The 27,202-nt window shown below is 38.3% G+C and overlaps 1 protein-coding gene across 3 annotated transcripts in view; it reads right to left on the bottom strand.

Moving 5' to 3' along the window:
- LOC127426035 (voltage-gated potassium channel subunit beta-2) overlaps window positions 1-27,202 on the bottom strand; it is a 181,352-nt gene that overhangs the window by 153,545 nt on the left and 605 nt on the right. The window contains exon 1 of one of the 3 annotated variants that reach the window (XM_051672494.1): window positions 12,686-12,839. The exons of the other annotated variants lie outside the window; for them this stretch is intronic. The gene's annotated coding sequence lies outside the window, so the exon portion shown is untranslated. Of the gene's footprint in view, window positions 1-12,685; window positions 12,840-27,202 lie in introns of those variants that run through there. 3 annotated transcript variants of the gene reach the window in all.

Below are 27,202 nucleotides of genomic sequence, written 5' to 3'. Positions count from 1 at the left end.
ATCCTTTGCAGTGAACTGTCTGAAGTCTGGTAACCATGGACATCATCAAGTGTAATTTCAGCATGGTCTCAAATAACCTTTTGCACTGTGGACTGGTCATTAAATAAAGTAGCTGTGCAAGTTTAGCACAACTGACCCACAATTGATCTCCTACTTCACCAATGACCTTACTTGCATAATATTTTACAATAAAAGTTCAGTAATAGAGTTAAAACTCCTATCAGTGCCATCAGTGCTTGCAAGACATCCACAGAATCCATTTTTGTATTTGCATAATGCATGAAAAAGTCTAATGAGTTTCAGAGAAACACTTCATTTAAATGACCTTCATTGCAAAAGGAAAAAATGTTCCACAAAATTCTTGACTTGAACATAACAAGGTACCCGAACAGGGAGGCCAGAGGACAGCTCAGCCATCCAACAAAAATCTGTTCATGAAATAGAACCATTTAAGTGTTTTATCAGAACCAGAGCTTCAGTTATTGAAAGGTCACTCTTAGTGACTCGCAATATATTGGCAATGATGATGCGGTGATTAGCGAAAAAAAATAGCGAGGCAATCTAGATGGTCAAGATGTTTGGCTCTGCAGAAAGGGCAAACTGGTGTTCTCGATATATGCATTAATAAAGAGAGAAATGAGTCATGCCTAATTATTACATTCAGCTTCTTTTGCATTATTTCTTTGGCAATTGGTTGTTATACAAGTTTAGTCAGTAGCAAGCTTTGGTTGTAATGAGACAAGTTATTGTTTCTTTTTTTTTTTATTGGATGTCAACTCTACTGTGATTTGGGCTAAAATGTGGCTCTGGGCAAATGAGGCTGGACATAATTAACGTGCTAGTTGGGATAGAAATAAACATCCAAATGTAGGTCAGTGAAAAATTTACAAGACCCCAAACTGTAATGCAACTGAACTACAATATTTGTTATTCATTAAGGCAGATCAACCTTGTTTATCAGCCTATGCCAACAGTGTTGTTTTTCATGTAGCCAGGGAACAGGTGGAGGGATGGTCAGTATCCTGAACCCCTGGAGTGGAAGGTCTGTTTTACACTCATTTTCTCATGAAGGCCCATCACTGGGACAGTTCTGCAATGAATAGGCTATATAGTCCCAGATAAGCTTTTTGCCACACCTGCCAATGATAGATAAATTGAGAAAATGTAAGGGCCGTATAGATTTTATTACTACCCATGAATCTCTATTTAGCATTATTTCCTTGGCCCTATGACAAAATAACCATTCTGCTGTGCTTCCCTTGCATATAGAAAAACTAAACTTAATTTCTATAAGACTAGTTATAATATCCTGACTGTACCCATGAGTATAGCACTTTACTGAGTTGGGACTGTGCTATTGAAAATCTTTCTTTACTACTCCAAAGATGAAGTTACGTTTACAAAAAAAAAAAAAAAAAAAATGCAGGACCCCCTCTCCACCACCACAGCACATAAGTGCTACTGTTTGTGAAAGGATATTTATATTATAAAAATGTCATGCTGCTAAAATTATGTCTTTGCATTTATTTTGAATGTAGTAAGTAACAATGGTTAAATTGATAAAGGTTGATATTAAGTTGTTTTAACATGGAATATGATGATAATGAAGTCAAACATTATTATTTACTGTACACCGATGAGCCAAAACATTATGACACTCACAGGTGAAGCGACTAACGTTGATAATCTCCTAACAAGGCCTTATGTCAAGGTCTGGGTAGATTATATGGCAAGCGAACAATCAGTTCTCATAGTCAACATGTTGAATGGAGGACAAATGGGCAGGAGTAAAGACCTGAAAGACTTTGACAAGGGCCAAATTTTTATTGCCAGACAACTGGGTTAGAGCGTCTCTGAAACGGCAAGGCTTGTGGGATGTCAGCAGTGTTGAGTACCTACTGACAGTGGTCTGAGGAGGGACAAACCACAAACCGGCGACAGGGTGTTGGGCGCCCAAGGCTCGTCGATGCTCTAGTGCAGAGGCCCCAATCCACAGGTCTCAACCCAGTACCGGGCCATGGAAGAGTTGCTACCAGGTCACGAGAACGTTCTGGGAAAAATTTCTGTGCAGCACTGATATACGCACTTTGCCCTTTATGAGGCACTATCCAAATTTACATAAAAGGCGCGATTTCAGAAAACATTGGTTCCACTCTTCCTATAGATGAAGTTACTGTTTATAAACAAATGCTCCGCCCCGCCCCTTCTGGGTTCTTTGGTGCCCAGAAAAGAACAGCTGTCTTCGCTCAAATTGTGCTGAAACTGCCCAAAAAGTGCTGTTTTTTGGGTTGAAACACCCATAGATTATTGGAGATTAGGGCTTCTTTAAATTTCCACCAGATCTTTGCATCAGGAAAAACAAAGGATTTTACATAAATGATGATAATTCACGGGTCACCGTCATTGTTATCGTGTCTGCTCTATTAGACCCAACTGACCCACAGCAGTGGTTGGTGTATATGAACTTTTTTATGAAGAAATCGCGCAAACTCTGATCGCAAACGGCTGTTTTTAATTTCCAAAGTACTGTCGCTGTGACAGATATGATCTAACAATTATATGATCAAGATCACCATATATGATATAACAGGAGGAACAGATCCCGTCTCTACCACTTGGACTACTTTTTATGAAAGGATAAGAGAATAAAAATAATGTTATACTGTGAAAATGATGTCTTTGCATTTATTTTGTATGCAGTAAATAATATTATTCAATCGAAACGGCTGTTAAGTTTTGATACGGAATATGTTCATACTGAAGTAAGAATATTATTATTTGTTGTATGTGGGTTAATAATTTAAGCAGTAAAGACACATATTGCATGTCTAGTGGTAGTTTTTATTTTTATACATCACATTTCTTAGGCTTTAGAAGTGTGTTAAACATGTGAGGATGTGTAATCATCAACCGGTTACTTGTCTGACATAATCATACAGGCTCACTGAACCAAGTTTAAACTTATTTTGCTGATATTTCAGAAAAGAACCCACATACTTTCTTCACTGTAAACCATAGATACACCATTTATAATAACTTTTATTAACATAAAAAGACATTTATTACATTCTATAAAGCTTAAAATACTATTAAAACTGCAGCGCTGTCTATTTCCACCATTGAAATCCGCTGCTCATAAGAACCCGGAAACGGGGTTTCCTGTGGTGTGATGTCAGAGTAATTTCATCTTTAGCCAATGTTAACATGAGTTATGTACTCTGTTTAACTGGGTAAGTGATGGCACCAGGATGCACTGTGGGAAGACGACAAAATGGTGGAGGGAGTGTGATGCTCTGGGCAATGTTCTGCTGGGAAACCCTGGGTCCGGCCATTCATGTGGATGTCAATTTGACACGTGCCACCTACCTAAACATCGTTGCAGACCAGGTACACCCCTTCATGGCAATGGTAAAGACGCATATTGTATGTCTAGTGGTATTTTACATTTTCATATGCCATATTCCTCAGGCTTTAAAAGTGTGTTAAACGTGTGGATGTGTATTCATCAACCAGTTAAATCTCCAACATGATCCTACAGGCATACTGAATCAAGTTAAAACTTGTTTCCGATAATTCAGAAGGAACCTACATAATTTAATCACTGTAAACCATATATATCCATTTATAATAACTTTAATTCACGTCAACAAATATTATTACATTATATAATGCTTTAAAGATGATTAAAATGGCAGTTCTGCCCATATCCACCATTGAAATCTTCTGCTCGAAGAACCTGGATGTGCGGTTGCCTGCGGTGTAGGTCTAGGATCTACAGCAGCTTACATTGGCCAAGAACTGCCCAGTTAGACAGGAAAAGCCCTCCAACTGACATGTAAAGCAGTTTTATTATTACATGCTGTTTAGTGGTGGGGTTATCCAAGATATATCATACCATAATAAAAGGCCGACATGGGGAAAGAAATAATTTATATAATGGCGATTGAATAGAAAACACACGGGAAAATAGCGAAGAATGTGTAGAGAGTACACACACAAAACCTTGCCACAGAGTATTTCACAGACATATAAAAGCAAACAAAACAGAATGCGGTTCTGCTAGTGGATATCCACTTTACTTTCTGCTACGTGCCTCAAACAAAACTCTGAATATCTTTAAAAGATATGATGTCACTAACCTGGGAAACTTGAACAAATCTGGTGATTATTTTGTCCTCAGAAATGCTCACTGGTCTCAACGCGGAAACTTTTGAACACAACTTGGCTTCCAGGTGGGCTAGTAAAACTTCCTGTGTGCTTCTAATTGCAGAAATTGCATCAAACCAGCCAATAAGATTTGCACTTAGTGGTTTGAGAAAGCGTTTACCAATTTTGTGTGCTATCTGCATCTGTGGTGTGATGTCAGAGTAATTTCATCTATAACATATTGTTTTTCTTTCATCGGGCTCTTAATGATTTTAGTCATCTTTATGAGTATCTTAAGGCAAACAAGGCCAGTTTGTTTCCTAATATCAAATATCATTCGAACAGAACATAGGCCTGTATTACACAGGAGGAAAAGTTGTCCATAATTTGTCCATAAGTATTGGAGATCCAGACTTTAAAGGAATATTCCGGGCTCAAAACAAGTTTTAAACTTTTAACAATACATAAGTGTTTTTATAGAACTGCCTTTAAACCCTCCAAAAATGTGCCCAATTAATTTCCACTGTAAGTGCCTCACTGTAACCTCAATCTTTGCGTTTTTAAAGAAAAAGAGGGACGAGTTGAAATTATTTTTTGTGGTAATAAACATTTTGCCACAAATACTGTCGATTGAGCTTAACTTGTATTGAACCCGATATTCCTTTAAAGTGCTTTCTGTACTTGCCCTTAAATTTAACAGTGCAAGGCAGGTAAGACCATGGATGGCTCCTCACCTCATTACTGTGATTATGCCCATGTAGCTAGTCTAAATATTTAATTATAGTATTTGTTATGAAAAATAGTTAACATTTAGAAACTTTAACTACAATTGCCACAGTTGAATAAAAATGAAGCCCAATAGATTCCGCATAATAGATTATTTAAAACTATAAAATTTTTGTTAAAATATAACGGTTACTGTTACTGTTGTAACATAGTGATAAATTTCAGTAAAGGTGACGATGTGTAATTTGAAAACCTTTATTTTGGCACATAACACAGGGTTGTGTCTTTCCTTCTCTGTGCTGTTTAGCATTTTGGGGCTGTGTCTACTGTTTGAGAGGTTTGACTTCCTGCATGTGGTTTAAGCAAAAAAAAAAAAAATAAAAATTATGAGTAAAGTTCCAATGTGTCCCATTATTGTTGTTGTCTGTGCCACGATACCGAGGGAAGCCCGTTTGACGCACATGCGTTTCAGAGATACAGTAGGAAACAGCAGAGTGGATCACATGCGCAAGTAGTTCTGTGATGACTCGTGCCACACTCAAACAAAAACCAGGCTTTAATCGACGTGCAACTGCGCATTTCAGATGAGAAGCATACTTAAGTGTATAAAGCAATGAACACGAAAATTAATACAATAAAAAAAATCTTTTTACTGCCAACTGGCAGATTTTTACTCTCATTTGGCACTTGGTGAATTTGAATTTTCAACCCTACATAGTCCATACTTACAAATGCTTTGGTAACATGGCTGGGTGGTCTAGATGACAAAACACACACAAATAAACACACACCTGTGATACAGACAGGTGTGATAAATGCCGCAGGTTACACAAATCTCCAAGAGCACACCTTCTCCCCGGTAGGAATCCCAAACATGACTAATGCGCCAAGACAGCAGCTCTGCGTCCGCACCACAGGACGATTAAAAAGAACTGTTAAGAAGCCCTCTCTGAGGAGAACCTAAATGCAAAGGTTCCTTCTTGTTTGCAAGAAAAACTGTCCTACAACTATTATTGCATGACTCTGAATATCTGCTGAATAACAAGAGCATGAAAAGTGCATAAAATATAATATCTGGCTAGGTAATACACTTCAGTTTTTTCATTCTCTAGCATTTAAATCCATATCCGTCTTTGGACAGTGTTCATGGGATCTCTTAACCCTCACATGCATCTAGAAAAAGGCCCTGACTATCTTTTATCCAGTCTTTTTAATTAAATACTTGATAAGCTGAAGCTCACATTACAAAGCAGAGAGAAAGACACTGAAACAATAGATATTTTAATCCATTTGAAAAGCATAACATGGTGTCATTGACTCAACAATAGCATTGTTTTCACTTCTGAACTGCACTATACTGACCCAGATTCCAAGCTTATATGACAAATTCCAGGCATTATTTGTCATTTTATCATTTGCAGAAGTGACATTCAGAATTCTAACACAGTGCTTAAGTTAACGTACATTATACAATGGTTAGTTCCAGTCCTCAAATCTGATTAGACAAGAAACGTTCCAAGAATGCTGATTGCTCACCGTCAGCACTGACAACTACTCTTACTGTCACTCCGCTTGTGTTTGTGGCATTCCAAATGTGTAAGAGCAACTAGATGTATGAATTTTCCATTCTTCCCTGTGACATTTAAGATTTGAGCCTGCAGGTGGTGATAAAAGGCCGTCTTGTTGAGTGTGCTATAAGCGAGTTCAGCTCACGTTGACAAACTGTCAGTCAGTACACAAATTTCTTCGAAGTTATCTCACTCCATGATCACTCGGATTACTACAACACTATTACTGAGAAATAGTTAAACTACCAGCTTCAGTATTATTACCCCACACAGCTGAGAGTAGGGATGGGCTTTTTCAGAGTAATTTTGTAGTCGAGTACTCTAACCCACAAAAAACATGTTATCGATTATTCGTAAATTAAAAATAACAAGCATGACACATACGTGAAATTTTTATTTAGTTTTATTCACAAACGTTACCAAGAACGGATTCAAAATAAGATAACTTCAATAAACTATGCTTTTCTTTTGGGGGTAAAAAATTAATTGAACAATAATGGGACAAATAATAATGGAATAAAAAAAAATAAAAAAATAAAAACAGTAAAAATCTTTTACTCAAAACAAGTGGTGAAAGTTGTCTTTTTATAAAATCCGCTCTGCTGGTGTTCAGAGACATAACGCACATACACACATACTGGTCTGGTAAGCTTCACGTACTACGCCGCATTTTTTCCACCATAAAAGCAGATCGTCGTCCATTGGTTTGCATGACACCGACAAGAACCAAATACCAATAGAGAATAATTCCATAAGAATCTAAATATTACAAGCATTGCCACACTTGGCTTCATTGAAAGAACACAACGGATACTTCTCAATTGGAAGGCTATAGCCTAGTTAGGCTATGTCCTTCCTAGTAAGTGCACATGTGCAAGGGACTGTGGGTGATTGAAGGCCACAAAGGATGCACTTGATGCAAGGGAAAAAATCTTTTAAATATTAGAGTTGTTAAAAATAGCTTTAAAATACACTCCTTTATATTTTTATTTCTTTATTTAATTTCATTTCTCTTTTATAATAACATTGTACTTTTGAATATGAACGATAATGTCATTTATACAGTGATGGTGCTGATTGATAACAGCTGCGCTTGAATGCGTGAGCTCGTTATCGTGTTGCAGGTATTTGAGTCATAAGTGTCCCAGTGTTCAGTGGATGATCACCCTTGAAAGTGCCCAAAATTGTGTTCACAACATACCGATTCACAACATGGGGAGCTAGGGAGCTGATTGAGAAGCACCCGTAAACTTTCAACGTGGGGGAGGCTTTCTGTGTGTGTCAAAATAAGAGTTCCTCAAGAAATGTACAAGACCGAAACTAGAGTCCACCATGTTTTCTCTTTGACAACAAAAGACTTGAACATGAGTGAAATACTACAAGGATAATTCCGACAGCACATATGGCAGCATCACTCCACGATCGGAGCAGATTACTATCACTCTACAGCTGAGGAATAGTTAAACTAACAGACACAGCATTACTGTTCATCACTGCAAGGTAATCACACACTCAGTCGCTCTCTCTCTCTCTCTCTAACACGCACGCATGCACACACACACACACACACACACACACACACACACACACACACAAACACATCCTTGTTTCTCCAAAAACTTGTTAGAAACAGCCCAAAATGTCATTAATAATAACAGTAACTTATTGCATTGTATAAAGTTTGATTATAAGAAATAAATGAAATCTGTATCCATTATAATATGAATTTGTAATGTTCCATTATGATAATATGTGAAATTAGTTGTTCATTGTTTAGTAGTGCTGTCACAGTACCAAAATTTCAGTAGTCAGTACCAATACCAGTGAAATTTCACGGTTCCCGATACCAATCAGTATCACAGCATAAATATGCTTATATGACTGTGCTATTGAACACACCTGTTTAGCCTATTTAAAAAGTTGCATTTCAATGTAAATAATAAATTAAAAGAAATGCATGTTTCCTTCAATTGTTTCTCAATCAAGGATGCATTGCTTAAGTGTTTTTAAGTAGCGCCCTACTGAAATATGTTTTATCTTTTACCAAATCATGTTTTCCACTTTGTTATTATTAATATTATTATTTAATTTCATCATCAAAATGGTGTCTAATCAATTCATTCTTAAAATTTTAACAAGTGAAAATATAACTTTTCAACATGTCATTGCATTTTTTTGCCAAACTTTTATTCAACAGCAGTCTTGCTTGTGATATATTGCTTAATTATTATTATTATCATTACAGAGAATATCACATTTTACTATACAGTTGTAATATATTTCTGTTCAGGGCTCTAGCTTTTATTCTGAAACGTGCTTTTATTATGACGTGTATTTTTTGGCGGAAGCTTCACTTTCCGGATAAACAGTTTGCAACACAAAGACTTTTAAGTCACATCTGAAATCTCATCTCTTTACACTGGCCTTTGTGTCTGACAAATGAAATGTAGGACATAGTTTGAGTGTTTGTATTTTGTGTTTTAGATTACTGGTGTTTGTGTACAGTATGTGGTAATTTTTAAATGTTATTTTTAAACTGTATTACTGTGAAGCACTTTGGTCAGCTCTGTTGTTTTAAATGCTATATAAATAAAGTTGAGTTGAGATTTAATGATATAAATATATATTTTACATGTGCTGTGTGGTTCACAGTAGGTTAGTGCTCTGCTCTGTCATCTGATACAACGTGTCGTGAATGATTCTCAATATGTATGAGCAGTCGGATTTATACAAAGTACGCAGCTCTTCCACACTAAGATTGCAGCCTTTAGCATAGCCGCGGGAAGTAGGGGTGCTGGAGGTACTGCAGCACCTCCTGTCTGCGTTGCAGCACACCCTGTTAAGGGAGGTCAAAATAATGAATGCATTAAAGAATTAATGACTATTAATGCTATTTGAAAACTGTCCTATTATGTGTTAATCTCGTTAACGAAAGTAATGACAAAAATGTTAAGGGGTATTTTTATTTAATCAACAATAACAAGTGTGACAAGAAAAAGAAGATTATTTTGGTAATTAAATAACTTTTAATTTTAAACTTATAATACTGCAAGACATTAACAGTGCACTAACAATGTTTTCAAGAAGAATAATCAAGAATGAATGCATTAAATAATCTAGGCATAGTGTTGGGGATTTCCTCGCTTGCAAGTTGAGCTTTTCACCAATGTCGTGCTGGTAAATTGATCTGTTTTAATGTGTTAATTACCTCTCACTCACGTATGCTATGAGAGATCGATCAACTACAGTTGTGCTCAAAAGTTTGCATACCCTTTGAGAATTGGTAATAAATGTATCATTTTTAAAGAAAACACGAGCGAGTAGGCAAAACACATTTCTTTTATTTCTTATGGGATTCATATTCAACTGTAGGTTATAACAGAATGGCATAATCATAAAACAAAACCTGGCAACAAAGAAAAAAATGAAATGACCCCTGTTCAAAATTCTTCATACCCTTAGTTCTTAATACTGTGTATTGCTCCCTTTAGCATCAATGACAGCGTGCAGTCTTTTGTAATAGTTGTCTATGAGGCCCCAAATTCTTGCAGGTGGTATAGCTGCCCATTCGTCTTGGCAAAATGCCTCTGTGTCATGCAAAGTCTTTGGTCGTCTTGCATGAACCACAAGTTTGAGATCTCCCCAGAGTGGCTCGATGATATTAAGGTCAGGAGACTGTGATGGCCACTCCAGAACCTTCACCTTTTTCTGCTGTAACCACTGGAGGGTCAACTTGGCCTTGTGCTTAGGGTCATTGTCGTGCTGGAAAGTCCAAGAGCGTCCCATGCGCAGCTTTCATGCAGAAGAATGCAAATTGTCTGCCAGTATTTTCTGATAACATGCTGCATTCATCTTGCCATCAATTTTCACAAGATTCCCCGTGCCTTTAGAGCTCACACACCCCCAAAACATCAGTGAGCCACCACCATGCTTCACAGTGGGGATGGTATTCTTTTCAAGGCTTTGGATATCTTTTTATATCCTTTTCCATCTTTATAAAGTCCCATTACCTTGTTACGCAGGTCTTTTGACAGTTCTTTTCTGCTCCCCATGGCTCAGTATCTAGCCTGCTCAGTGCATCCACGTGAGAGCTAACAAACTCATTGACTATTTATACACAGACACTAATTGCAATTTAAAAAGCCACAGGTGTGGGAAATTAACCTTAAATTGCCATTTAAACCTGTGTGTGTCACCTTGTGTGTCTGTAACAAGGCCAAATATTCAAGGGTATGTAAACTTTTGATCAGGGCCATTTGGGTGATTTCTGTTATCATTATGATTTAAAAAGGAGCCAAACAAATATGTGATAATAAATGGCTTCATATGATCACTATCCTTAAATAAAAGACAGTTTTTTGCATGATCAGTCATATTTTCAAAATTAATGCCAACATTTCACAATTTCTGCCAGGGTATGCAAACTTTTGAGCACAACTGTATATCTACAACGTAATATTACAACTTACAATGAAGCAAATAGTCAGGTGAACTTGAACGAAGTTCTGTGCCAGTCAGAATGCATTGTGAATGCTGTTGTCGTAAATACTTGCTGCTTTGCAACAGTCTAAAACACAGAATTGAGTTTCAGTTCCTAAAACGATTAACAACATCCTAACTTCTAAAAAGATAATACTCATACTAGCTAATACTTTAATATAAATAATCTTTATGTGTTATTATTTCGGGAGCTAAGGTTTTCACAAGGACAGTTTTCATACAGCCAATTATATATTTTATGATCATAACTCTAAACCTGATATTCGCAGAAATGTTTCAATAAATGTTATAAATGTTTTTGAAATTTGTGAATAATTGGAGTGTGTATATTGACTATATGTATATGACTGACACATTTTTGTCAATTTTATAGTGGTTTAATAGAATTATAGGGAGTTACAGCACAATTTTAAATTGAAGAAATAATGCTGCTTTAAATTACACACCCCCCACCCCCGGTAGCACCCCGTTCAAAAATCGTTCCCACTGCTATGGCCTTTAGTGGTTTAATAAATCACACTAGGACATGTCACGATTTTAATTTGATTAATTGTCCATTTCAGTGTAAGGAGTAACAGAGCATGTGCTCAAAATTAGCATTTTAAAAGCAGTCGTGTGTCAGTCATACTGCGCGCTGGTAGCAGACTGTGTCGGTGCTCGGTTACTGCAGAAACACTGGTATCGTTACATCTTTTTTCTTTTTCTTTTTTTTTTTTTATCAACTTGGTACCGAAGTACCGGTACTTGTGACAACACTATTGTTTAGAACTGCAAAAACAGAAGTGCAAAAAGTGTTTTAGAACTGCAAAATACCCTTTTCCCCCACATCAATCAACATCTTTTATTTGTTTTTTTTGTTTTTTATCTATTTTTTAACATTATCTTGTACTTGTATTTCAACTGGTTCTCTTTAAATTTTGGCCAATCATGTGTTCAACAGATCCAATCCATTTTCAGTGGAAATTATTTAGAATTAGAACCAAATTGCTTTTGTACCTCTCTGTACATTTTTAAAGCATAATTCCAAAAGCAACAGTCATTATTTACAAAAGCACAAATACAGCGATATCACCTCCCATTTAAACTTACTGCACCAAATTCCTGTGACCATTCATCAGCCTTGGCCCAGTGCCCATAGGCAGAGCGACACCATCCACACACAACTCAGCAGGAAAAGCCACTTCCTATATGGCAGAAGATACTCATAATGCCATGACACCTCTCATAACACAGCCTAATCTTTGCATTAATAACCAACGAATAATATAATACAAGCCAGAATAAAATTTGTACCATCAGTGCCGGACTGTTTTGCGTAAAGCCAGCATTTGTGGGCAACAGATGGGCACTGCAGCAGGTGAGATGCTCATATTCAGCCATTAAATGCTTATTGCTCACTAGAATCCAGAAATGTGAAGGAGAAATTTTTCAATCTTATAAGGCCACGGTCCCAATGCAAATTCTAAGGAGACGCAGCATGCATTTAACAGCACAATGGGAGAGCGCCAAGCTGATTAACACCCTGTGCATCATGGTTGCCATAGATGCCTCTCAATGCAGCTAGCAGATTTAGAGACGGGAAAGACGAGGACACAGAAAGACAGCGCTCACTACAGAGCTTCTGATCTTCACACATACATGCACACATACACACAGACTCATGCTTATGCGGGGGGCAGGATGAGATGGACATGAAAGCAAAGAGAGCGGAGTGACGGAGCTAGTCGTGTCGCTCGACTACCCACCTCTATCCTCTGCCGAAGCCTGATGCAACGTTTCCTGCTTGGCTAGGCTGAAGAGAGTCGGGTGGGTGCAGCCAGATTGCCTCCGCCAAGCGTCAGGAACGGCAGCAAGAGAGAGGGAGGGGGAGATGAGACGGGAATGGTGAGTGAGTTTATCCTCCACGCTCCCCTGTCAATGTGTGCGCTTATATGCCTGAGTGCATGAGTGTGTGTGTGAGAGGGGGCGGATGGGAAAGAGAGAGAGAGAGACAGAAGCAGCGTGTAAATGTGAGCGAGTCTCCTGAGACAATGCCAGTGAATAGAGACTGAGGAACACTGAGTAGATGCGTTAACACAGGATCCCACCCCCTTACATCATGCTAACACAACATTCTGCACAGTCAGCGCAACAGTAACCATATGGAAGAACGATGGGTGCGAAGAAGGAACAGAGAGAGACAGATATGAAAACACAGATATGAGACACACAAAAATGTATGCTAGCACCTAGACATTAATGTCTTCTAAAGCGAATCGATTACTTTGTGTGCGAAAAAGAACGATTTCTTAGCACTTTAACTAGAAAAGATTACTTCCAGTCAGGCGTACGCGCAATGGCACGTGAACTGACGCATGACAGACACAACCAATGAGTTGAAGGAATGTGCCAACGCGCTTGCATCACGGGAGCACTCAGGTAAATTTGGCCATTCGTCAACGCCTGACTGAAAGTGATCTTTTATAGTTAAGTGCTTAAATATCGTTCTTTTTCGCACACGAAGTGATTGATTCGATTTAGAAGACATTAATGTCATTGCTGGAGACAGGATGGATTACTCTTATGATGACTATCTGTGCTTTTTGGACCTACAAATATCTAATTACCATCCCCACCAGCTGTGATCAACAGCTTTCTGACAAATAGGCAGCAGCTAGTGAGACTGGGGAAAAATCACATCCAGGACCCTCACTATTAGCACTGGTGCTCCTCAGGAATGCATTCTTTCTCCACTACTCTTCTCCCTGTACATGAATGACTGTACTTGCAAAGGACCCCTCTGTCAAGCTCCTGAAGATTGCAGATGACACCATGGTCATTGGCCTCATCTGCGCAGTGACGAGTCTGCATACAGACAGGAGGTTGAACAGCTGGCTGTCTGATGCAGTCACAGCAACCTTTAGCTGAACATGCTCAAAACAGTGGAGAGAACAGTGGACTTCTGAAGAAATCCCCCCACCCCCCTCACCATCCTGAATAGCACTGTGGCAGCAGTGTAGTCATTCAGGATCCTGGGCTCTACCATCTCTCAGGACCTTTGCCAGCTGAGGAAGTTCAACCTGCCAATGGAGCTGCTAACTCAGCTCTACTCAGCCATCATCATGTCTGTCCAGTGTACATCTATAACTGTCTGGTTTGGTGGCTGAACCAAACCAGAAGGAAACTACAATGGACAGTCAGGACTGCTGAGTGCACCTCCAAGACCTATACGTCTCCAGAGTGAGGAAACATGCAGGTAGAATCACTCTGGACCCCACACACCCTGCCCACTCCCTTTTTGAAATGTTGCCTTTTGGGTGGCACTACAGAGCACTCAGCGCCAGGACATCCAGACACGAGAACAGCTTTTACCCTCAGGCCATTTACCACATTAAAAATGAAAATGCCTTCAGGACTCCCATAGTGCAATAATGTATAAATATGCCATGTACATACAGTATGAAAATTCACTCATATTTAATTCAATAACTGTACATACTCCTAACTTGCACATATACACCGATCAGCCACAACATTAAAACCACCTGCCTAATATTGTGTAGGTCCCCTTCGTGCCACCAAAACAGCACCAACTCTGAATAGCATTCTGAGATGATATTCTTCTCAGCACAATTGTACAGAGTGGTTATCTGAGTTACCATAGACTTTGTCAGTTCAAACCAGTCTGGCCATTCTCTGTTGACCTCTCTCATCAACAAGACATTTCCGTCCACAGAACTGCCGCTCACTGGATGTTTTTTTGTTTTTGGCACCATTCTGAGTAAATTCCAGAGACTGTTGTGCATGAAAATCCCAGGAGATCAGCAGTTACAGAAATACTCAAACCAGCCCGTCTGGCCCCAACAATCATCCATGCGATTACCAAATCAGCCAATCGTTTGGCAGCAGTGCAGTGCATAAAATCATGCAGATACTGGTCAGAAGCTTCAGTTAATGTTCACATCAACCATCAGAATGGGGAAAAAAATGTGATCTCAGTGATTTGGAGCATGGCATGATTGTTGGTGCCAGATGGGCTGGTTTGAGTATTTCTGTAACTGCTGATCTCCTGGGATTTTCACACACAACAGTCTCTAGAATTTACTCTGAATGGTGCCAAAAACAAAAAACATCCAGTGAGCGGCAGTTCTGTGGATGGAAACGTCTTGTGGATGAGAGAGGTCAACAGAGAATGGTCAGACTGGTTTGAACTGACAAAGTCTACAGTAACTCATAACTGCTCTGTACAGTTGTGGTGAGAAACAATGTCCTCTGAATGCTATTCTGAGATGTGGGTTTCACGGTTTTGGTGGCACAAGGGGGACTTACACAATATTAGGCAGGTGGTTTTAATGTTGTGGCTGATCGGTGTATTACCACTTGCACATGTACATATGCCATTCTATGTTATATGTCCTATTTTTTTGTATGTCTATTTATACTCTTACCTTGTTTTATATTCTGTGTCTCACTGTAATGTTCTGTGTGCACTTGCTTGCATGTTTCTCCTATCACCAAAAAATAAAATTCCTTGGTTATGTGAATGTTTAAGTGTTTAGGCACACTTGACAATAAAGCTCATTCTGATTCTGATTCTCTTCCATTCTAAGGACCTGCTGAGCCTGGATCTTTTTCTACAAAAGTGTTTTGCAGAAGAAAGAAAGTCACACATCTCAGATGGCATGAGGGTGAGTAAATTATTGGAGAATTGTCATTTTTAAGTGAACTCTCTCTTTAATGTATTAAAGCCCCCAGTGATCAAGCTAAAGTGACTGTAGCAAGGAAAAAACTTCTTTCAATGTTATTTAGTGGTAAAAAAAAAACAAAAACTAAAAAACAAAAACGAGAGGAACCTGACCTCTGGTATTACGAAATATGTATATAATCCAGTGTTATTTAGCGGACTGAGCAAAAACCAATCGGCACACGTTTTGGCCTCTTCCCCCGTTGCACTTTGCATGTAAACATTACAGGCGTTATTACCGGCATATAACGTGTGTGTTTTGTGCACATACCCGCTTACATTTCAATGTCAAAAGCAGAGAATAAGTGTCATGTAATCGCGGGTTTCTTCCGTTGTCAGATTTTTGAATAAGCTTGTTTTTGTTACGAGCGTCCTGCTCAGTGTCATGCTCTGTGCTATCTGGGAGACGCTGGCTGTTAAAAGTAACTTTGCTGCTACTGTTTCTGCCTCGCAAATACACAGATAATGTCGGCATAAATAAAACAACATGTATGATGTACTGTAGTGCCGGGACATGACGCCGTTGTTTGGCAAATTCGACAAGCAGTCACACTACAATCTACTTGCCGTTTGCCATCGATCTTCTCACCTATGTACAATAGATATGTTGCTCTGTTATTTCTTGTGAGTGCTCAGCGCACCTTCACCACAGAGGACATTGTTTCGCAGCTCTCAATGTTGCACTGCTTGGTTTCAATTACACTATAATGTGTTTACGTATCATACGATACATGTGGTATTGAATCGTGAGCATCATATTGTATGATACAATACGATATTTTTTACACCCCTAGTTGTCACGTTTATACAATTACAATATTTGTTGGCCAAAACAATGTTTTGATGTTTTTTTACATTACCTTTCCCATCTTTGTTATTGCATGAATCGTTTTGTGCCTCAAATGTTTTAATTAAAAATTTCACTGAAAAGCCTCGGCTGTTTAATACAGGCATATTAGAAGCGTTGATTTTGTTTCCCTAGTTGTGATTGTGGGGTGAAGCGCGAACGTGTCCCCCCAATGTTAAAATGAAACCTATACCACTGGTTTAATGGCAGGATCCATTGTGACAAATTACCCCATAGCGTGGGACAACATGCCCCATTGTTGGGGCAAGTTGTCACAAAAGGTCAATGTGTGTTCAGTGAACTGTATCTTTTTTCCTGGGCAATATCGCTGGAAATGTTCCATAACTTTTCTGTAGCTAAGACTTTAAGGTATGTGGCTATAAAGAAATTGTGACTCAGGGTAGGTTTATTATTGAAAGTCAGAGTCAAAAGTGTGACAACTAGCCCCAGTCTCCCTTATGTGTTTCAACAAATTTATATATAGACCTAAATAAATTTGACTCCATTTATATGTATACAAAAATAAAGCTGCATACACTTGTACTAACCTTCCTTTATTTCAACCTCTGCACTATAGATCTTCATCTCACTTTCCACAGATTGTATTACCACATGCCTGAGTATGAAACGTGTGCTTGCCTTGGGGACTGCAGCGACTCTAGTGTTGCATACCACTGTGTCCCTGATCCTTGGCTCAGTTCCAGCCAAACTACAGCATCCAAAGCCTGGGAAGGTCTGCTTGTCACCTCTCTGTTCACGTCCTTGCAGCAGGGAGTCCTAAGTAATGCATTTAAGTGCTGTGTAGGATTCAGAATAGTTTATGAATAAATGCATTCTTTAAGATCACAGGAGTCTATTAAACATTTACAAGTTCACATGTATATATAATGTATAAGAGGGATGAGCAAAATGGTAAAAAGGTTTGGTGTGCCGTCTGTAATGGAGGGCTTAGAGCACTACACTATCTTGAAATGCATTTGAAAATAATGCACGCAAGTGTTTGATGCACAAGTAATGATATTAAAAATGAATGAAAGTTTACTTTTAAATACAAATCCAATAGCAATCATTTTAATAAGGCCTCTGACCAAACAGCTAAAGAGGTTGTCTTCAGCCACATCAGAAATGTAAACCCTTTAAAATGATCGATGCAAATCTTTTGTTTACAATATAACTATAATTAAGTCCATGTAGAATCCAATCATCTTAATAGAGAGTATATAAGTCATGCCACACATGCTACTAATATCACTCATTGATACGCATAAGAAAAAGTATTATTCCTACACTATAAATCCCTTTAAAAGGAGTTTTTGTTCCAAACTGGGCCAGAAGTTTCCATTGTGGTTTTAAGTTTTGCACAAGCAACCACCATATTTTCTTTACATCTGCAACTTCATCAACAGCTTACAATTGTAAAATTGCAAGTTAATTTAGATGCTTGACATGATTCTAAAAGCCCAAGAAGGTGACCCTGCAAATACTTACAGCATGCCCATGTTTTATTGCTAAAACACTGACATTGTGATGTCAAAATTACCAGTACTTCAGTACCAAGTCGATACTAAAATAAAAAGATGTAACGATACCAGTGTTTCTGTAGTACCAAGCACCGACTAAATTTGGTACCCGCACGCTGTCTGGTTGACAGACAGCTGCTTACAAAATGCTTACACGCTCATTTGAGCACGTGCTCGGTTACTCCTTTTACACTGAAATGGACAATTAATGAAATTAAAATTGTGACATGTCCTAGTCTGATTACTACACCACAAATGGATGCGATTTAATTAAATAAACAGTCTGCATGTACTGCGCACTGCAAAGTGAATGTGTGAAGCCGCTCATATGCTCAAAACTGTAGTAGATGAAAGAAGAGAGCACTCATTCCCTGTGATGCACGCAGCGACTGCGGACTATATATAATTAAATAGCAGCATTGAAGCAGACTTCAATAATCACACTGGGTCATATAAACAACAAATTATCTGGAAGTGTGAAACTACCAGCAACACAGAACCGGAAAAGTATTCACGTCAAAATAAAGTCCGATTCAATATAAAAAGTGGATGCGTGAAATTTAGGAAATTGTGACAGAAATATATCACTAGTGCTTGTTAGAATTTTAAATTATTATTATTATGTTGAACCTAAATATCACAAACAAGAGTGCTGTTTTATTGAACAGAAGTTTTCATCACTGTTTTAATTTATAATGTGATGCTCTGTTGTGCAGCACTTTATCTGACAAAATAAGACCAATGTTGTGTTTTAGGTTATGTTGTGAGGATCTTTAATAAAGCACATCATTTGATAAAAAAAAAAAAAAAGAAAAATGCAATGGTATGTTGAAAAGTAATTGTTCTATTTTTATTTGATTCAAGTTTGGATTCAGTTGATTAGACACAATTTTGATGATTAAATTGAATTAAACTTTAAAGAGTTCATGAAGTGCATTTTTTTGTAATTTAATTATCTTCCCTGAGGTCCAATGATAATGTTATAAATGTTTTTTTGCACCAAAACAGTCACAATTTAGTAATATATGATCATTTTCCACCCTGTTTTCGGTCCTCTGTCTGAAACACTCTGTTTTGGCCTACGCGCCTCCTTAAAACTTCAACGTAAACGCCCACTGTTATGATTGGCTAACATCATGCAGCCCCTCAAATTCAGCAAACTCAATCGGAAGAGAATGAACACAAGCCCCTCAACTAGGCCTGTTGCGATAATTAACTGTCTGATCGGGGTTATTTGATCTAAACGATTATTGGGCAATCTTTTTTAATAAAAAAAAAAAAAAAAAAGTCTTAAATTCTGTTTTGATGAAGAAAGAAACTCAGATACATCTTGGATGGCCTGAGGGTGAGTAAATTATCAGCAAATTTTCATTACTGGGCGAACTATTCCTTGCGAATATACTGTATAAATGCCATGAACTCCGAGTCAGAGTGTCACTAAGCCACACCGCGGATGTCAACCAGCTCCTGTCTGGAAGAGCACGCGAAGTGCTTCTCAAGTGCCCTGAGACGCGCATTATTAGAAGCAGCTCACACCAAGCTCCCGCAAAAATATAAACGAACAAGTATAAACTGTGATAGTGAACGCAAAGCACTACAGTTTCACTTTAAATGATCGTGTAATGGCAAATGTTCCTGGTTCACACATGCAGTGACACCGAGGAGACACACGCTTAATTTATTTCTGTGGACTGATGAAATTATGAAACTAAATCGCAATGGTTTTGCTTCATGACAAATAAGGGCTCGTGGGTTTAATCAGAGCATTAATATAGCGTGTGAACGTGAAGAAATTAGGACAGAAATATTTTACTATTGCATAATATAAAATATTAAATAAATATAGTAAAATATGTATATAAATATTTTTTTTATAAAAATGTCATGTAAAATACGAGTTAAAAAAACAGTATAAATGTAAAACTGACCAATAATAAAGTTGACCAAAAAGAGACATTAAGTATTTAGAACTTTTGATATTTAAAACATTATTTTTCATGTCATTCATAAGTTTTTAAATCCTTAAAAGGAAACCATATTTCCCTATTTTTTTATTTGATTAATATATTTTAAGTTAAATATGCAAAAATATGAAAAGTACACCTTAAGAAATATGACAATTTATATGACAATTAATCGTGAAAGCCCTTAGAGACAATAAATTGTCATAATTGCAATTATTTTTTGACAATTAATCGTCAGCCAAATTTTATTATCGTGACAGCCCTACCCTCAACATTATAAAACAAAAAGACAGAGTTTACACATAACGCATATCCAACACATTGAATCCGAATATATTAAACTGTTCATCTCAAGCACAACTGTTATCACTCAGCACCATAAACTATCAAACAGTCATGACATTTGAAATATTCATGAATGAAACGATTTAATTAAGTTTTTGAAGTGTTTTTAACTGTCCAATCCTTCAATAACAGTTCCTTTGCCGAGATGAGCTGGAAAAAATGCACACACATAGTCCAGAACGGTGAAACTAGATGCACACACATACAAAATCATCCTGCACTGAGGCACACATTGCTGGAAACACATCAAAACAGTCAAAGACATCCATCTTAGTACGTTACATGCAATGATGAGCCAAAACATTAAGACCACTCACAGGTGAAGCAAATAATGTTGATCATCTCCTAACAAGGCCACATAGAATTGCCTTTCAGAGTTGTAACTTGACATTGCGTCTTTTAAAAGCAACGAGATACATGGCAGCGGTCAAAGAGTCTGCGTAGTTCATGTTTATATACAAAACGATTCAAAATAGTCCAGTTGGGTCCTCTTAGGTGTTATGTTAGGAATAGTTAGCCACACAAGGCCTGCTATCTCGAACTGCACGCCAGGGGGCGGGGCCATGTGTGCGATGGCGCATGGAGATATGTAAATTCAAATGAGCATTGTTTCATGATGTCATGAACAGACAGATTTCAAAACGAGATGTTTCAGCAGGGTGGCAACTATAAATGCTCTTTTTAGACTGGGGAGGAAGTTTTGAGTTCTGAAATTTACAGTTTGTTTGTGACGAGGAGGAGGGTGAGCTGATCAGCGGGAGAGCGAGACGCTAGTTCGAGAGAGACGCACGTGGCCGCGCTGCATGTGTGTCCGTGTCCTTATGTTGTTTCAAATTAATTTATATCTTTAAAGTTTATGCGGACTGTTCAGCCGGTTCCCGCCTCCTTCTAATACTGTTACATTGGTGCCAAAACCCAGAAAGGAGGAGTGATGCGTTGTCGCGGAGTCCTCGCCGCTGCCATCTGCCAGGTAGCCGGTGACCGCTGCTCCTCCCCAGCGGATGGCAGCGAGCCCTCCAACCCCTGGTGGATGAAATGCTCCTCCCCAGATGGCAGATGGCAGTAGACGCCACGGCCATCTGACTGGGGACGGAGGGGTCGCTACCGGCCACCGAGAGCCAGAAGAACCACTGCCGTCTGCCGAGAAGGGGAGGAGTGTTCCATCCACCAGGGGTTGGATGGCTCGCTGCCATCCGCCGAGGAGGAGCAGCGGTTGAGGACCAGGCAACAGCATGTCCGGGAACCGGCAAGCAAGTTCTCTCTCCCTCTCTCTCGCTCGCCCTTTCCCTCTACCCACGCCTCCCCTCATCTCTCCCCCAGGTTCCCCGGAGGCAGGGTGGATCACCGGATGACAGAATGGCTGAAAGGGCAACGTCTCCCCTCCAGAGATGTGGGGGGGGGGGTGAATAGGTCAGTCCGGTGGCACCCTGGCCTGAATCGGGCGGGGGAGGTGTGTGACGAGGAGGAGGCCGTGGCGGGCTGTGAGGGTACATGGCTGGCGCTGAATCAGCTGATCAGCGGGAGAGTGAGATAAAGGGAAGCTGGAGACGCCAGTTTGAGAGAGACGCACGCGGCCGCGCTGCATGTGTCTCTGTGTCCTTATGTTTTATGTTGTTAAGTTAATTTATATCATTAAAGTTTATGTTGACTGTTCAGCCGGTTCCCGCCTCCTCCTTGCCCGTCCTTATACTGTTACAATGTTCTTATAGTACAGTTACCTCTTGTGTGCCTAAATATCAAGGAAAATTGTATTCTCCATTTCATGACCCCTTTAAAACATGGAATTCAGACAAAAAAGACATTTTTATTTTGGAAAAATAAAACTAAATTTAGTTTAAACTTGGAGCAATGTTTACTTAATTGAGAAACACTGTATGGAAACATGATATTGTTTTAATGTATTATTTACATTGAAATGTAACATTTTAATAGGCTAAAGAAGTGAATTCAATAGCATATTACCTATTTTTTAGAAATTGGTCTCAAGAACAATGAAATTTTACTGGTATTGGTTCTGACTACTGAAATTTGTGTTGTGACACTACACTGACAAATAGAAATGTCGTTCTATTCAGTTACACCTGTAATGGCAATGTCCTTTTGGTATTTTCTTTTGTCTCACAAAAGTGACTAAACATTATAGCACTGCATCTCAAGCTGAAATTACTACATGTGGCAAGCACATAGCGCATACAGATGAAAATGCCCTGAAGCATTTGTCGATATATTTCACATAATAGCATGTTCACCTTGCAATGTTCTTGTCCTGAGTCTAGTATTAAAAAGCACTTACAAAAAATATATTTTTTTAATTCATAGGCCCAAGCAACATCCGTGTACTTCCTACAGGGGCACAATGTATTGGTGACATTCTCATGACAAGGGAGGTATATGTATATTGAGTTCCCACAACACTGCAAGTAAAAATCGAGGTACTTACAATGGATGGAAGTGAAGGGTGAAGTGAGGGTGTTGAAATACATTTTTGTTGTAATCAACATTATACTACAAATGCTGTCGACTGACATTAACTTGTATTGAACCCAACATATTCCTTTAAAATAATGTTCAAAATCCAAGCTCCTCTACCCAGCAAGAAAATGGAAATTTACAAATTGTCAGCACAGCTATTTACAAGGTCAGAGCAGACAAGCAAATAATTGTTATAATGATGAGTGTCGCACCATATGACAGTTTTCTTATTAACCCCTTTAAAATGTCACAAAGACTAAATATGATGAATCACAGCAATCATCTATTCATAATATTTCATAAAACGTTTGGGAGGAGGACATATTGCTCCTGAAAGCTCCAAGGACAACAAGAGCACCCCAAGGACAAGTGAGAGACCCTCAAGGTCCCTTAGACTTAAAGACAGACCTGTGCACTCAGTAACCTGGGCCGGGAATTCACTATGCATTTTTGTCTTTCTTGCTAGCTCAAGATCGATTCTTTCCTGTCAGGAGAAATCGTGTGGAAATCGTTTGTGCATGTGTGGCCACGGATCATGTGAGAGGTATTATGAGCAGACCAGAGCAGCTTACGACATCTCGATCATTTTTAAACATACCGTAAAAAAAAGTCGGGCACAGTCGGGTTGAATTCTTGAGATTTGTGCAGTTGAACGAGCCGATTTGACAATCTACCTGAAGTTGACCAATCAGAAGGCAACAAAAATCACAGAAGAACAAACTTTGACAGGAGTAGCGACACAGCTGTCAGGTTAGTTGCAGTGCGTTATAGCTAGCTAGCTATGCTTTTTGTCTTTTCTACATAGATTTTAATTCATTCACAAATATCCTAGCTAGGTAGATCGTGTTGATTATAGACCTTATTCACAGTAGCGCCATCTTTGATTGACGGGAATGAAAACGAGGCTGTGAGGGATAGACTTACCATCTCTTCAATGACATGTGCTGTATAAAGCTATTAAAAAGCTCCTAGATCACATCTTATTTTCCGCAACTCATGTTGTCAGGAGTTTTTTGTCAACTGAAATTTCTTGGAAATAAATTTTTTCAATGTTTTGTCAGTGGAACAATCCAAAAACATTTTACACTCACATCCTCACTGTCATACCCATCAAAAATTAAAGATGGCACTATGGTGCATAAGGTCTATTGGTACGCTGGAAGAATTTAACGTTGCTGTTTGTTTTCAAGAAATTGCTTATACAGTAAATGGTGTCATAACTACAATATCGCAGAAATTCATGCAACTGAATGAACCTAAACCTGGAATTTCCATTTAATTTAATCTAGCAAGTGCTGGTCCAGCTCTAACCAACTGATATGGTTAAAAGGGACGATCCAATCAGAAGAGTTACTAAAGAGTCTCGTAATTACATAATTTAACTAATGACTCAGTCTGGCAGATTTCGCCCTTCCTTGCACAGACCCTAGCCGTCAGCTCTCTACTGTACAGCTACTCAAGCAGAAATTACGTGAACGTATTACATTAACATTCTTGAAATGTCTTTCAGGAAGATGGGAGGACACACTGCCTTTTTTAAAAAAGACAAAAGCCCCACTGATTTGGATTTTCTAACAAATACTGATGTAAACTAGTTTGACTCATCAAATTTTTCATCCACTAATGTCATCTGACTTTGTTTTCTTCAAGTGGAAAACAAGCCAGCTAAAAGCTTACCTACACTAGGTATTAGGCTATATATATCACAAGCAATGTGGTACCAGCCATGCACTTTGTGCTGAACAAACATCAGTGTGTACTTGTGTGCAAGAATATGTTACTCTTTTGTTTGGATGACTTCTGGCAGTACTCTAGACCCAAATGCAGCTTGTTAAAAGATGCGTAAGACCGTGGTTTCTATTTTTACACTGGTTTGCAGCTTTGCAGCAGAACAGAGCAGAGGCCAGCAGAAGGAAAAAAAAGGAGGCAGCCACAGAAAATCATGATGCGCTTGCATGCAGCCTTGTGACGAGAACTCTTGCTTCTTTACTTCCCCTTCCTGTTCAGCACTGTGAGTTGAGCAGTGCACATTCACACGTGGCTTGAGGGGCTGTCTAATATAACTGTTCAGCCCAGCTGAAGTGTGAAAACTGTAAAGGCCAGCTTTAAATATTTCTTGACAACGCAAGTGCATTTCTCCCCAAGGCACAGGAAGTCTGCCAAACGGTTCAGTCAGAAATTTGAACTCCTGTGCATTGAAAAAATAAATAAATAAAAGAGGTTCCCCTTCTTTTCCACCATTCATAATTACTGCACGTAGATTTTTTTTTTTAAGTCATTTTATAGAGATTGCACGATATGTTTAGACAACTAAATATTTCAAAGCTTAGCAAAAGAAAATAATAATATTAATTATACAAATTTTCTGGACTTTTAAAGATTGTAATAATTTGACATTTTAATAATTCTGAAAGTTTAAAATTCATTAAAATATGACAATCACATAAAGTTACCCTTATTTGTGAAAACCCCATATAAGTGCATTTCAAATTCAGGGATTCAGGTCACTTTTTCCCAATTTGATTGGCTTGTGCTATAAATGTTTTCAAACAGTTAATCCTGGTGTTCCTTACAAAAAGTTACAACGGTTTCCGCCACAACAGTGGCTACATTTACATGCACCCTCATAATGTGATTATAATGCGATTTAAGGCAAATGTGATTAAACTATAACTCATGTAAACAATATTGCGATTATGCTAATAATCAGAGTAATGATAATCGCAGTAAGATATGTGGAGTACTCCTATTTTAATATTAGCATTTAATATTTATACTGGAACGTAAACACTTCAATCGCATTTATTCCACTCTGATCAAAGTGTGCCTGCGCCGGTGCAAGAGACGGATCATGTTCCACTCAAGCACAGGTTCGAAAACATCGCGAAACAGAAGAAGCTGCACTTAATTTCCGGCTTCACGTAAAACGGCAGTTCCATGCACTGTTTTCCAGCAGTGGTGCTCCCCCATCTACAGCCCCATCACGGCAAAAGAAAACATATTTTCCTGAGTTGTGAATGTCCGTTTGCAGTCTGAATTGAATGTTGGGGAGATAAAAAAAAAAAAAAAGAAAAAAGAACACATGCCTCAAAATAATGGGAAGGAAACACATCTTTGAAACACATCCATCGTGTGTATTCCGATTCACACACAAATGACTCTTATGAACAGATTCTTTGAACAGTGAATCAAAACAGACAGCTCATTCAGTGAAGTCAAAAATAAATTGTTCAAAAAAACTCTACTAAACTGACGGATTTTCCCTATGCCAAACTGTATTTAAAGAGACATATTTGCAACAAGTTGTTTATTTATTTATAAAAAAGCATTAAAACATCACATTTCTCAGCAAATAATCAGCGTAATGTAAGCAGCATGTAAACTGGATTGAAGTGGTTGGTCGGTCAACATGTAAAGGTCTTAATCTAATTATTCCTGATACTCTGATTATTGCAATAATTAGAGTATTGTTGTACATGTAAACGTAGCCATTGATTGTTGGTTAACCCTAGTGCGACCTTTGGGACATTTCTGTCTTTTTCATTTTTGTTTTTTTCGATCATTTTGGCTGTGTTAATGCCAACAGCATACATTTTGCCAAAGGTGTGTATTTTTGGGGGAATTTTGATATTTCAACCTCAGTTCCTATAATACATCTATAATACACTGTGTACACAAAATAGTTACACTCAGGACCTTCAGGACAAAAATGTCCCCATTGAAACCCATTAAAACTGCAGTATTTGATCCCAGTGCCATTAAAGCATAAAATCATGAATTCTATGATATTATGCTTTCATTCTAGAGCCCTAGCTTCAAAATTTTAATTTGTAATATTTTCCACCAGATGGCGCCATTTTTCTCATGTTTAGCCTATGGAGCAAATACATGCTTCTCTCCTATTTTCTGTTTGCTGTATTATAGAGCACTGCAGGCCAATTGAATAAATGATGCAGCTAAAATTGTGTAAGTGTGTTGGTATGGATGTCAGATGTTTGTGTCTTGAGAAGTGTGTGTGTTTGTAAAAAAAACAACAGTGGCATTATGTAAACAAACATTTAAAGGGTTAAAATCCTGAAAATGAATGAATATTTGGTAGTTATGATCAGGACTGATGTTGGTTAAAAAAAATCTAGGTCAGTGAAAGTGGAAAATAATATGACTTTATAATATTTTTATGGCAGTTTTTTGACATGGACATTTCTGTCCTCCAAGGACCTCTGATTAACTTTTTTTTATTGACGCACAAGGGTTAAACTGTGGTCATTTGTTATTAACCACAACTGTCAAATAAATACACCTAAACGTCAGAAATATTCTGAAAGCTTACAATCTGAGTGTCATCCTATGAATTTACTATGTTTTGCAGTAGTAACGATAAACGTAGAAGC

This window comes from Myxocyprinus asiaticus, chromosome 35 (assembly GCF_019703515.2).
Source record: "Myxocyprinus asiaticus isolate MX2 ecotype Aquarium Trade chromosome 35, UBuf_Myxa_2, whole genome shotgun sequence".
Lineage (NCBI taxonomy): Eukaryota > Metazoa > Chordata > Actinopteri > Cypriniformes > Catostomidae > Myxocyprinus > Myxocyprinus asiaticus.
The sequence above is the reverse complement of the archived record's forward strand: the minus strand, read 5'-3'. Positions and strand labels throughout refer to the sequence as shown.